The sequence below is a fragment of the Plectropomus leopardus genome, chromosome 4 (genome assembly GCF_026936395.1).
Source record: "Plectropomus leopardus strain MGB_pleo_1.0 chromosome 4, ASM2693639v1, whole genome shotgun sequence".
Classification (NCBI taxonomy): domain Eukaryota; kingdom Metazoa; phylum Chordata; class Actinopteri; order Perciformes; family Serranidae; genus Plectropomus; species Plectropomus leopardus.
The window spans coordinates 10,215,882-10,230,638 of record NC_142179.1 but is presented as its reverse complement, the minus strand read 5'-3'; positions in this window follow the sequence as shown (position 1 = coordinate 10,230,638).

Genomic DNA, 14,757 nt, shown 5'->3' with positions numbered 1-14,757 from the left:
AAAAAACACTGAAGTAGCAACAGCACAGCTTCAGAAGCATTGCTATATGGATGGATGATCTGCCCAACTTGCAATAACACACAATAATGCTAATAATAATGCTTTACTTCAGTTTTCAAGAGTTTTCAAGAGTTTCTATTTAGCTCTCGATGAGTGGAGGAAACCTGCATCACTTTCTGCTGCACGTAGAACAGAGTTTTTATTCTGGGGTTGTTGCAGTTCTGCTCTGTCACTTTTAGTACCACCCACATCCAATCTTACTGCCCATTTTGTGCAAATTACCAGTACTTAATGCTCTGATATAAAAGTCACATTTTAACTGTATGAAAACCTCTCTGAGAGCTGAAAAACAGTTAGCAGGAGTCAGTCTGGCCTACTTCCCAACTTGAAACAACCTTCGGTAATTTGTTGGAAAAGTGTTTCATAGAATTATCCAAATGTATTATTCATTTAAATAAACAGTGCTCAGTGCACAATGTCAAGAGAACAGAAACTCGACTGTCCCATCTGCAGGTCTTCATTTTTTCCCCTTAGGTGTCATCATGTAGGAATGAAACTCAAATAAATCCCAAGTGATCAGATTTAAATTGTGTTCTCCTTTTTGTTGTTTGATGGAATACTTGGTTGAGTCTCAATTCTGCACTTTTAGACAGAAGACGACGCACCTTTTGCTGCTAAAAACAAACAAGCACGCAGAAACAGCACCTTCGATACCTAAATTCCCCGTCTCAATGTTTCTGTCTGCTTTCATCAGACTGCCACAGAGAGAGATGACAGGAGACATGGGAGGAAAGAGGCAGAATGAGGAGAAAAAGCAGAAAAGCAGTGCGACAGAGGGAGAAAGAAAGCCTAATAATCAGTTGGAGACAGGTGAAGCAAGGTGGCGCGGCAGAACCAAATGGGGAAAAGGTAAAGGAAAGGGAGAGAAATGAGAGAGAAAGATGATTTTTGAAGTCATAAATATAAGGCATATGGGCTGAACGCCATGAACATTTTGATTTTTCTCCAATTCCACCCGTCAATCTTGTCAGTCTTTTTTGCGAATTGTTCAGCTGTGGGTGGCTCCCTGCTTTGTCGAGACAAGCGATGCTCACACTCTCACTGTCACAGCTTGATTTGTGCTTTTTGAGTGCACTCTGTGTGTGTGTGTGTGTGTGTGTGTGTGTGTGTGTGTGTGTGTGTGTGTGTGTGTGTGTATGCGTGTGTGTGTGTGTGTGTGTGTGTGTGTGTGTGTGTGTGTGTGTGTGTGTGTGTGTTTGCAACGAGTCTCCTCTCTGGCTCCTGAAGACATAATTGACTAAGTGCGTCAGTTTAGCTCCCTGAAATATCCCTGCTCTCAAGAGTGACAGCAGAATCTCAGTGTGAGTGTAAAGTGAGAGACTGATTGATTCAAGTGTGTTGCAGAAGGTAGTCAAAGGTTTTTTTTCCTCACACATTCGGATTAGTTCTATGAAAAATAGCTAATGAGTGGGATGCAGTTTGGCAGTATAACTGACCAACAATAACACCTTCACTGTCTTCAAATCATACTGTATGTGTGGTGCGGCCAGTAGCTCAGTTGGTAGAGCGGGTGCCCCATGTACAGAGGCTATGTCCTCGCTGCTGCGGCCACAGGTTTGGTTCCAGCCTTGTGTGAGTGTCTGATAGATGTTGGAATAAGTAAGTCTGTGGACTTGTGCTCATGTGCTTACTTACTTAATTGCAGTCTCACAGGTTTTTGGGGGGTTCTTGGTTACTAAAAGCATTTTTCTACCAATGCTTCACATTCAACCTTGGATTTCAGTGGTAGTGTATTCTCACATTGTATGCTGTGAAATTCCAAGTAAATCTTGTGTTCAGTGCTAATGCTTGGAGCATTTTGAAAAGTCTGTCAAATTCAAGTTTTAGGTGCCCATATTTGCATGAACACATGCACTGCTATATGTGAAAGATATATAAATCATGGCTCTTCATCTAGTATAATAATAATAATGATAATAATAATAGTAATAATAATAATAATAATGTTTATTTATATAGCACTTATCAAAACCAACAATACAAAGTGCTTTACATTTAAAATCACAAAAGACACACACAGGAAAAAAAAATAAAACACAACACAAAAGGAAATTGTAAGAACAACACACAAAAAATACAACACAAAAGACACATTTAAAAACAATTGAATTTAAAATCAAAACAGAGCAGTGCAAGCCTTAAGTGCAGTTTCAGTAAGGTACAATATATTAATAAAACAGTCCTTTAAAGAGAATTTATAGGAATGCCTCTCAATAAAAACAAGTCTTCAAAAGTGATTTAAAAGAAGACAGTGATGTAGTAAGCCAGAGATCAAACGCCTGGTCGCCGCTAGTCTTTAAGTGTGAGGTGGGAACAGTGCAGGTTTCTGCCTCAGGATCTCAGGTTGCGGACGTTTGTTTGGGGATGGCAGTTTGGATATATATTCTGCGGCACGGCCATGAAGGGCTTTAAACATAATAAGTAAAATCTTAAAATCAACCCTAAAACAAATGGGCAACCAGTGTAAATTCATTAAAATTGGAGTAATGTGTTTCCTTTTATTGATTTGAGTAGTTGATTTCCACTGATCTATGTGTTAAAGTTAACTTGACAAAGTTGTTACATGTAGACTAAAATACAGTCAGAATACACAATATAATGTTGACGTGTTCAGCCTTGTCTCTGTCCACTGCACCAGCTGTTGTGAGTAAATTTCACACCTGGAATTTTAGCACAACAGAAGTTTTGTCAAAATGGTATCAGAGGCTTCTGAGATTTCACATTTGATTGACAGATGGATAGAGCTGGATGGGATACAGACAGAAAAAGACAGACAGGTGGATGGATGTGTGACTGAATGGCATGGGAGAAGACAAAAACCGGAGTGGTAGGGAAGGGGAGAAGGCAGAGTTGATTTTGAAAGTGTTGCTTTCTAAGCTGCCAGTTACTTCACAATGGAAGAACTGCAGCAAAGCTCCAGTTCCCTGGAGAGAAATATCTTTTTTTTTTTTTTTAACAAAAGTTACTCAGAAAAAGTAGTTCATGGCATTTTTTTTAAAAAAATAATCACTGACATTTGCAAACTAAAAATCACATGACTGCAGAAGTACCTTGGATTAGGACCCTAATGTTAGTGCACACTCCAGCAGGAGACGTCAGCAGTAACCCAAATACCAAACTTTTTTTTTCTTTTTTATAGGACAACATTAACTAGGACAACATTAACTGAACACATTTCAATATAGCTTAACCATAACCACCGACAAAAATCTATAAATTGTTAGAGAAAAAGTAGAAATTTCTTAGCCTATATTGAGTGTATTTGTTTCTTCAAATACAAGAAGTAACTTTCAGATTGGCATAATGTAACATCCAATAATATTAAGGACCAGACTGACTTCAAAGGCGATGAAGGTCAACTGTTGCGTCACTCCATGTCCCAGCCAAAAAATTGCACTTGGACGCAGTGCAAAGTCTAGAATAGGGGCCAACCGATCACATCATATACAGAAAGTTCCTAGCAATTTTTTTTATAAAGTCAAGTGAAATTTTAAATAAAAATAGCTCCCTGAGGTTTTACAAAGTATGCTGACACTTTCTTTTTACATTTTAATTAACTAATTTTATCTGCAGTCATTAACATAAAATACTGATACAGATAATCGGCAAAATGCCAAATATCAGCCGCAATAATCAGCAAGGCTGATAATGTGTCGACCTCCAGTCCAGAACGAACAGCCTACTAGAACATATGTTGTCAGGAAATAATTATTCATACCAGCAGGTGGCGTGAGTCAGTATTTATCGTTCTAAAAAGGAAACCTTTTAAGATACTAGTGAGTCAGTTAGCACATTAACAACACAATCCAGTGTTGAATAAAAAAAGCTTATTTACTGTGTGCTAGCAAGCGATAACAAAAACAGTGCAGAACTGTTTCAGCTTAAGAGCTCAATGGCAGAACAAAAATAGGTTTAAACTAATATAACATGTATGTTTTTTTCTCACACTCTCTTGACTTTTGTCATTTCTTTGTTTTCCTCGTTCTGTTTCTCTTTTTGTGTGCTGAACTAAACTGCCGATCAGAATGATTTCCTTCACTGATGGTCTGACAGCAGTTCGACATGCTGAATTGGCCAAAATCAGGCGTCAAGGGCCAAATAATGCCAACAGTTGTCGTCCTCATTTTGGCCAATGCCAAAATGAGGACGACAGACTCTCACTGATGACCAAACATTGACCATCTGTTGACCGTTGGCTTAAATGTGTGTCAGGGGCTGTAAAGTGTAATGTACAATGCTATACCCATTAAGTTAAATATAAGATTAAACCAAAGCAAAAGCAAGAAAATGCCTGAACATAAATGTAAAAAACTGGCCCTGAGGACATTCAAAATTCCTTTCACCTCCTACAAGTCTTATGACTCAGTATTTTATATTTCAGTTAATTATTAGGAGTGCGGTGCATGGAGAAAATCCTGTTGATTTTTCCCACGGTTTTGTCCGTTAGTTTCTAACGGCATCGACCTGTGTCCTTGATTGCGATCACACTCACAAGGAGATGTAATTGGAAAAAAAAGCCATTAAGAACAGAGAAAAGAAATTCATAACGCACACAAACCTTTTTGAGATATCGCTTTCCGTTTCTGTTTATCAGGGTCAGTGGATTACACAGGGATAAAGTGTGTGTCCTTAACGCATGTGTGTATACACACTTTCACATGAATACACACACACATAGGAGAACACCTTTATCAGAGTAGCTGGATTACACAGGGATAAGGCTCGACTCTTGATATTGACCCACTGACTAAACACACACACAGAGTACACATTTTTTTTGCTCACACTGTGTGCATACACAAACACATACCCACATATAGAACGGAGCGTGTATTTTCTGCACATCCAGGCCAGTTTGTTTTTTCAGTACAGAAATACAGTACATGTTCTGTCCTGTTCTGCTTTAGTCTCATCCACTCTGTCCTTTGCTGTATTTCGTGATTGTGGTTCTGATTTGTTGTCAAGGATAAGGTCACTTCACATCAGTACTTTTTTATCAAATCTTAATGGCTAAACACAATACTCCTTGATCATATTCACTTTTTATTGCTTGTTCTAATAAGTAATGTTGCTTTAGTATGAGCAATAGACCGAATTGCCACGCCAAGTTTCCAACAATGATCACTTCCTGGTCAGATCGTTCTCATGCACTGTTCTTATGGAAAATTGATACATATCCTATAAAATAATGAGCCGGCATATCATTTATAAACCACATATTTCCAAAGGCGCGATCATGTGACCAATGTGCTGATGGGAAAAGAATAAAGAGGGAAGCAGTCTTGTAAGGAGGGACGTTGAGGTAGTGGATAGATCAAAAACATAGACTATATATAGAAATGGACAACTTGACAGTTTCCCCCAAATTGTAACTTTTCAATCTCTCTAGATCCCCCTGGTGTCTGTATAGGTCCTAACGCCCGCCCCTCCATATTAGTGAATGGGACAAGCGAAAATCTCAAATTACACGCCAAATATTTTTTTCCCAAAGATGGTTTCTGTCACTAAAGGTACTTCTCATTGCCCTGATGTTTGTTCAAGTGATTGTTTCTATACATTCGGTTTTGATTAGTTATTCAAATCTACAAAAAGGGGATTTTCTGTCATGATTGACAGCTGTGACAGCCAATCTATGCACTCGCATTCAATGGGGCTGCTCGCAGCTGGTTGGACAGGTGTTTCAGCAGGAAGTCCCCCACCACAGATATCGCTACTGTGCAGACTCTGGCTCCGAATGATGTCACCAGCACAAGATGGCAGCGGGCGTATCCGGGATATTTAAGCCTCACTTAAGCATTGTGGGGGTAAGTGGGGGCTCCATTTTTATATACAGTCTACAGTCACAAAACAGAGACCAGAACCATGTGAACTTTGAGTGAATTTTTAGCAGTTTTAAGGTATGTTGTCACCATGTTTTTTTTCCCAACCTGCATAACTCTGCTTGCCTAAACCTAATGTCAGTTGAGTTCTAATTCGTAGGATAACATACAATGGACAATTGGCAATAGTTTTTTATTGCAGAGACATGAAATGGATGGGGCTGCAACAAAACATGTTTTAGACACCTGAAAAACTAAACAGTTATATTGGGAATATTTTCTCTTCTTTACATTACACAGTAAGTGACTGATGCGGGGGTAGGCACAGCAGCTCTCGTGTTCTGTGAAGTAAAATGTGTAATTTTTGTCACTGGAGTCTGATAGCTTTGAAATAACTGCTTTAGTTCCCTGTCTGAAAGATTGCCATATGATCTGAAAGAAGATCATGGCAAGGTAGATAGGTGAAAATATTCTGATTGTGCACATTTAAATGATACCAGCTTTTTAAACAGGGCCTTTTTAGGTTTTAGAAAACTAAAAAAATTAGGCAGCATTTGAACAACAACATTTCACTTTAGGTATGTGAGGCAGAGGTTTTCTACGCGGAGGTTATTGTAAACAAACACTATGATTCTGTCCATAAAGGAGTGTTGTCCTGATCCAAATCAGCATAGGTATTTTGGCCCAATTTCAGCTAGTAAAAACCCAACTCCTTAAATTTGTCATTCCAGACAGCTTCAGCATGTAAAACTGATGATTTCTGCAAACAAAATTAATCTACAGTAACACCAAGTCCTGTGCATGTGTTAAGATCCTTGTATATGCTTTTGTCTGTGTTGTTTGTTGGTTTGCATGGTACATGGTACACACACATTTTGGCCTCATACTGAGCTGAACAGGATGTGCATATTTGCATGAAATTGAAGGGGAGGGAACAGCACCAATGAGGAACGTGATTTTTCACATGCTTGCCTCTGCTTGAACCAGCATGCAAAATGCAGATATGGCAAAAAAAAACAAAAAAAAAAAAAAACATGTTACCCACTGAGGCATGGAATTAGTGTTCGCATGCATTTTGTGTTTTTTATGGAAATTTATATGTAGCGAATTCACCTTAACTTGCTATCTGTCTGTTTCTTTCTAGTTTTCCATCATCTCTCGGCTTATTATTCTGTGTTTAATGTTTAATCAAATGACTTGTACACATAAACACATTCTTACACTGCTGCTATCTATTATTATTTTTTGTGTAAGGCTGTCTGTCTCTCTCTTCCAGTTTTTTTCTGTCCTCTTGCTACCACACACACGTACACCTTCACCCTCACCTGCAGCAACATATGCAGACATCCCTGAGGCAGGCACAGACATACAAACTTTATGCCACTGTAGCGACCAAACACATTTAGTGCAGCAGAGGGCTCGTGTAAATTAGGTTGAGAAATCATTATTGGAAGTCTGAATATGGCAGCGATATTAATCCGCTTTATATAACACATCGTGGTCTCACTGTGGGAAGATCCTCACCTCAGCACTCCGAACGGGATTGTGGATCGATTGCATCTCCATCTAAGATATTAAAGAGGGCTAAAGAATCATCACCTGGGAGTGTTTCAGTCAGCCTCTCCTGCTAAACTGAATAATTTCATGGACCCCTAATATCTTGGCTGATGCTAATAAGTGTGCAGCTGACAGAAACTTATTAAAGGCTCAGCAAATAGTTGGCTAACGACAGCTCTGGTATCGATTCAGAACCTGTGCTTGTGAGATGGCACCACTGTCACCACTAAATTTTATACTGTATTGCGAGGAATTCAGTTTTGCAGACTGAACTCTCTGATGAGGACATATCTGAAGACAGGTCTGAGTTAACCCTATGTTAAATAAATTCATTCTTCTGAATGAGTTCTAAGAGTGGCCTATAGAAATTTTATCTGAAACCCAAGAGGAAAACCAAAACTGGCACAATAACATCATGCTGAGTAAGACAGCAATTTTTGGCTACATTTCCTCTCAGTGACATCAAGTAAAAGATTTTGGGGGCCATAAAAAATTACAACTTTTGAGCCCTTCAGGACTGGAGGTTCAGGTTAAATTAAAGAAAAAGCTAAATATACTTAATTTGCCGCAGAAGGACATTTTTAAATGAATGATACTGAGTCCAGTTCATTTCCTCAGTTATTAGGATAGACGTGGTCTGCCTCATGATTCTGCATTGGAAAAGCTATCATATAAAAAGCAAAGAAACTACTCATGTTTCAAATCATGATGTTAATGTGACAAGTAAAGTCTTATCCACCCTTTATGGAGAGGTTGGTAGACTCCAGGGAGCTCCGACCACAGTTTTACAAAGGACTACCTGGGTTGTGACCAGCGTTCTCATCCCAAATTTTCACATATTTCTGCTTTGTGTTGGACTGCTGCATCTACATATTATGCTCGCAGTATCCCTCTGCATCCGCAATCGATGTTCCAGGATGTCACTACCGTAATGTCAACACAAGCACACATGGTTATGTTTTGATAACAACAGCACATGGCAACCAATGCCAGGACATCAACAAACGCATATGCTGGCATGAATAGTTAGGATTAGGCAACAAGGGCACGGATGGTTAGGATTAAAGAAGGACGGCACATGGTAAGGTATAGAAAAAACATCACATTCAGACGGGAAGAAAACCAAGGAACTCCCACATGAAAGTCCAGGCTTTGTTGGACCCATCCACCACCTCTCCTTTCTGCCCTATTGGGACCTTATACACCTTATATAGCATTGTTACTGGCAGTGTTTCAACATGATACCATTATGTGGCGTATCATGCAGACGTGACCAGTGCTGTCCTATTGCGTTCTCAACTGACACTGCCTGTCTATGCATCAGGCTGCTGTGTAGGTTGCTTTCCAGCTGTTGTTTCTCAAGTCTTTATATTGTGAGTTTGGCATTTTTCAACCTGGACCTTATTTTCCCATGTTTTTTTGTCAAAGTGACCAGCTGAAACAACAATTTTAGAAGTTGGTCCAGTATTGAGTGAGAGGGCTACAGCCAGCAGCTGGCTGGGATTATTATTATAAGTGGCCGACAACATATCGCAAACATCACAACAGAGACAGATCTTTTTCGTTAATTGTAAAATCCTTTTTGTTTGACTAGAAGTCATGAAAATCGCCATTGCCAAACTCACAAGACTCCATTTAAATAAACAGTAATTTTAGTGTGTACAGAGCCAGCATATTTTTGCCTCTAACTGGGTGAGTTAATATTAATTTCAACCAAACTGGGGTTGGTGATTGTTGAAACAGTTAAAAGACTAACTGAGACAGCTATTCTTTATTTTATTTTATTTATTTATTTTTTATTTTGTTTTTCACAATGATAAAATTGCTCTTTATTTAAATGGGGTCTGGTGTATTTGCCAATATCGATTTTTAGGCTGTTTATGGTTTTACAGTCTCTGTAGGGATCATTTCCATAATGTTGTAAGACACTTTAAAATCTGAACGTGTCAGTAGCAAAAACAAGCACTTTTAGTGGATTTAAATAATGATTCCCTGAGTGGTTACATTGGAGCCTGCTATACTGTTGATGGCTGCAGCACTCTCGCATAATACTTGATTAATTTCAAAAATTCTTCTTCCCATTTGCCACCTAAACACAAAAAACATGAAAAAGTAGGTCAAGGAGAAAATACCAAACTTACTCTTTAAATGGTCCTGCAGAAACATGATTAATTTAAACCACTTGGTAGAAAAGATTAGATTTTTCACTTGAGATGTTATGTCTTGTTTAAAGCTCTAATAATTCCACACTAGATTTAGGGATATCTTTCATTTCAGGATCTTTGTCGATAAAGAAATTCTGTATGCACATGAAGATTTAAACTTTTGAACTCTTTCTGTGATTGAAATAACAAATTTAGAAAAGTGCGGTCATGCTGGTTGAAGCACATGCTTTCTGTTTGTCTATCTTCTGTTTCATTGTGTGTCTCTCTGAGACAGTCTGCCTCACACATCTTCCCCTTTTCCTCCATGACCTGCTGTGAATTTATCCTTACCCTCCTCTTTCTGGGATTATATTGAAGGCCATCCACTCCATTCGGCCATTCGAAAAGCGGGCAGAGGAACAGCTTTAATTGGCCCAGAAATAGCCAAGGAGACTAGGCTGGATCTAGGAGGGCAAGGAAAGGAGGAGGAGGGCTAGTAGGAGCATGAAGGAGGGTTTAAGGTTTTTCTGGGATTTTAATGTTTAACACTGATGTTCCCGTGTGTGGGAGAGAGTGGGCTGTTTGTCTCGCTCGCCCCTCCGGGGTCATGAATTATGTGTATTGCTAGAATTAGGGATGTAGCTGCCCATTACTTATATGCTTATTATTATTAAGGTCATCAGTACATTAGTGTTGTTGTTGTAGTTTAAAAATGATCAAAAATGATATTCAATTTATTTTAAAGCATAGTTATCTCATAAATTACATGCTGTTTTTGCGTAGTTCAGCAGGCAGAGAGAGTGCAGTCATTAAACTGGCCTTGTTTAATTCCTATAAATAATAGTTGTCTAAATGATAAGGAACAGTTAAAACAACTGGTAAAGTAGTTTTCAGTTCTTAGGTTTTGATTTGTATTTTTTTTTATTTTAATTTAGATTTAGAGTGCATTGTAGGGACATCAGTTAATACTCTAGATGCCTGCCTGGTACAATTATGCATGCAAAACGAAATTAAAGATGCGGGTGGGTGTTGTTTCCACTCCGTTTCAGTTCAACAAACAAAACAGTAAATGCTGCTTCTGCCTAACTGATGGATCAGTTCAGCAACTAAGCAAAATAACATGAGAACCAACATCACTTTAAACAGTACGCACTAATAAAACTGTTGCCTATTGCAGGTGAATCCAAATGGAAAAGTACTGTACTGTCTCTGCCAACACTAAAAGGCCATCAAAAGATTAGATTAAATTTACAACTGCATCTCAAATGCTACTTCTGTGTGATTATCAGCTATATGCTGCCTCATATATGGCCTGCATTACATTTTTACTTTGCCCTTATCGCTACGTAACAAGTGGCACACTGACACGGCCAAGTAGCATGCTGTGGATAACACAGGTCCCACTGTTCACTGTTTGAAATTAATTGTGGAGTGAGTACTAGTGGCTACACTATCAGAAATGCAACAGCAGAAGAACATTTTGTGCATGAAATTACACACTGTGCAATTGGGATGTTTTCAGCTCATTAAATGGCTGTTGTCTGTGGTGATAAGCCTCATGCAATAGTAGTGGCCTGCTACACCTCATTCAATGGCTGATATACAGTATATTTATCATGTTTGACTTTCAATGTTTTAGGTTCAGGCACCAAAACAATATAATAATTTTTAGAAAAAGACCATGGTTTTACATTTCTATTGGTTTTACATTACAACCCCAGTCTCCAGGGTGACGCTTTAATCACCTAATAATGGCCCTCTCAACCTAATAGCAGATGTGACAGGCCCCTACCAACCCATATGTATGACTCTTGTCACCACTGATTATGGCCATTTAATGGTCTGATGACAGCCAAATCAGCTGGATTGCATGTGAAATGAGTCAGCATGTTCTCATCCCAAGTCGTCACATACTGCAGCTTTGTCAGTGGACTTCAGTTTCTAAATATTAAATTTTAAGTATCCTTCTGTGTCTGCTTGTTACGTTATGGCTACCGTGATGTCAACACGAGCACGTGGTAGGATAACACTGCATGTGGCTATGTTTAGGCAATAACAGTACATGGCAACCAACACTGGGATGTCAACAAATGCACATGCTGCCACGGATGGTTAGGTTTAGGCGAGAGAGTCGCGGATTGTTAAGATTAGGGGGACAGGGCACATGGGTGAAGCAGAAAAGAACAACACATTCATATGAGAAGTGATGACTGGACTCCCAAATAAATGTTTGTTCGACCCATCCACTGCCTCTCCCGCTCACTCTATAAATGCCCTTGCGCTCCTTATATTGTGTCATTACTGGCAGGGTTTCAAGCTGACACTGTCCAGGCACGTTTTATACGCACACGACAGGGGCCATCCAGCCATGTTTTCAAGTGATGCCACCTGTGCATGTATCAGGTGGATGCAGCAGATGCTGTCCAGGCATCCGCCGGTGTATAACAACACCACGACTGGTTCTGTCCAGCAGCTTGCTCACCTGAGGCCGTCTAGTGGCGTTTCAGGCAGACGAGAATGGTGCCTTTTGGCGTCACACTCTTACCCCAAATGCACTGACAAAGCAACGTTTTTCACGGGTTCGGAATGAGAATGGGCTGAATGAGCACTTGCACCATCTTTGGTCTGCTGCTTCATGACCAGTGCGTGCCTGCGTTGTTTGCTTTAATTTCTTATGTATAAGTGCAACATGTGGTAATTACAGAGTGCATAGTGCCACAAATAGTATCAAAACAATGACATAATGAAAATCTTTACTATTACAACTTTTTAATTTCACTGCATTTATTGTATCAGTCACTCACTACCAGTCCACCAGTAAAAAAAAAAAAACGGCAACCATGTGATTACAGCAATTCAACATGCACCTGAAGCTCTGATGCCAGAGTGTTTCAGGAGACCTCTGAGGGGAAACAGGCTAAATGAAAACTGACTGGTTGGTTGACTAATAAACTGGCTGTGTCACTGACGAGCTAACCAGATCTTGGACTGAATGAGTGACTGAAGAACAGATCAGCCGATTAGCTAGCTGGCTGATAAAATGATCACACATTATCCTGCTGTCAATTTATCCAATCATGTCTCACCAGCTCATTAATCAACTAATTTGTTATCTGCTCCAAACAAGCGCCGAAACTACACACATCTAATTAGAGGCACAAATGCTACCAGAAGTCTCTTAACAAAGACTGATGAACACCTCGTTTTCCAATGCACGCTTGCATACATAAAGGCAGACGCATGCACACAGCCTCTCTGAATGTCTATCTGTCTGGATTCCTCTATTGTTTAGACCAGGTAGAATCAAAGTGTCTGTTGTTCAAAAAACAGCAGAATTTCACAGGAAAGTCTGCTGTTTTTCTCAGAATGATTAAATGCATCTGCATCAGAAAGAAGAGGCAGAGGGATTAAACATGATGATTAACAGGTAAAATAGTCAAAGGTTCAATAAAACATGAAGTTTTGATTCACAAAAACAGTCAAAACTGAGTCAGTATTTTGTTTTTTCGTGACTTGCTGTGTGCTTTGAGAACCATCCAGTTTATATTCAAGGTTCAAAACACTTAACTGTTCCCAATATTGTTCCCAATGTGAAAATTGGCGTGTTGCAAAGCACACCTCTTCATCATAATAAAAAGGCAAACAACAGCTTCAATAAAACATGAAAAGAGTGTGTGTGTGTGTGTGTGTGTGTGTGTGTGTGTGTGTGTGTGTTCTGTTAAAGCTAACCTTTGTGTTTTGCTGTGCTGATTTTCTCCTTCACTCAAAAACACAAGTACCCTATGTGTCCCCGAGGTACTTCACTGGGAAGAGAAGTGCATGCAGACACACACACACACACACACACACACACACCAGACAAAATGTCCCATCCCAAGAGTGTTTCCTGTTGAGTGGGATTACTCAAGGTGGTAGCCATCCCTCCATATGACTCTCTTTCTCTGTCTCTCTTGCTGACACACACACACACACACACACACACACAAGCAATATCATTCACTGATTATTCATAGCAAGCTGTTGCACTCTTGGTCGGGGTCCAAATGTGTGTGAGTGTGTGTGTCTTTAACACAAATTAATAAACAGGTAAACTATTATTCCCCTAATCGCACCTTTCTACCCCTTTTGTCTTTCGTTCTCTTTCTCTGTGTCTGTGGTCACATACACACATGCATACATGTGCATAAATTCACTCACATGCGCACACACATACGTGCACACACACACCCACACAGAATTATGACAGAGAGTGAGTTTCCTCGAGGGTGTTTTATCACGTAAAACACAACAAAAACCAGGAACCATGAACTCTGTTCTGCTCTGTTTTTTCTTTCTTTCTCTCTCTGTCTCTTGCTGTCTCTCTTTCACACACACACACACACACACACGCACACACGCACACACACACACACAACAGTAAATATTTATCATGAGGTCGATCCTGTGTGTACGCACCAGCAGTAGACAGATCCAAACACACACTAAGAGGCAGAAGAGATGAGATGACTGAGAAAGTGCAGTGCGTTTGTTTGTCTTTCTATATGACGGATGTATATGTATATCTGTGTGTGTGTGTGTGTGTGTGTGTGTGTGTGCTTTCTGTGTGTGTGGTATGAGACAGTCCAGTTGGCTTCAGGTGGCAGCTTGCCTGCCGCAGCTGTGGTGGTTTAACAGCTCTTACTGGAGGATTACCGGCTCAGTCTGAGCCAGGCTAGCGGTCTTGTCAGCGGCGGCAGCGGTGACAGAACGGTCTGTCTTACTCCAGTAAACATTCACTAAAAAGCAAAAGTAAATAATGAAGACGGATAAGTTCCTCAATGCATTGGAAGAAAAGTTTTACCATAACTAACTTCTTTGACTTGTTGTCAAAAAGAAACTGAGAAAACAGAAATGGAAGCATTTATAAAACACGGTGCATGTTTGATATTTCAAGGTATAGTGCTCAAACATGGAAAATCATGACGTTCATCACGTTAAGATATTTCCAATGATGCTTCACTGCAAAGAAGACATTTTTTAGTACATAAGCAGCTTATTTCTAAAGTGACAATTGATATTTTAAGGGATGATACCTTCTGGGTGGCTGGTTGATTAGTTGGTGGATGCTCCTGCTTGACTCTGACAAAACATTCACTGAATTTAAATTCAATGAATTCAATTTAAAACTCACACATTAA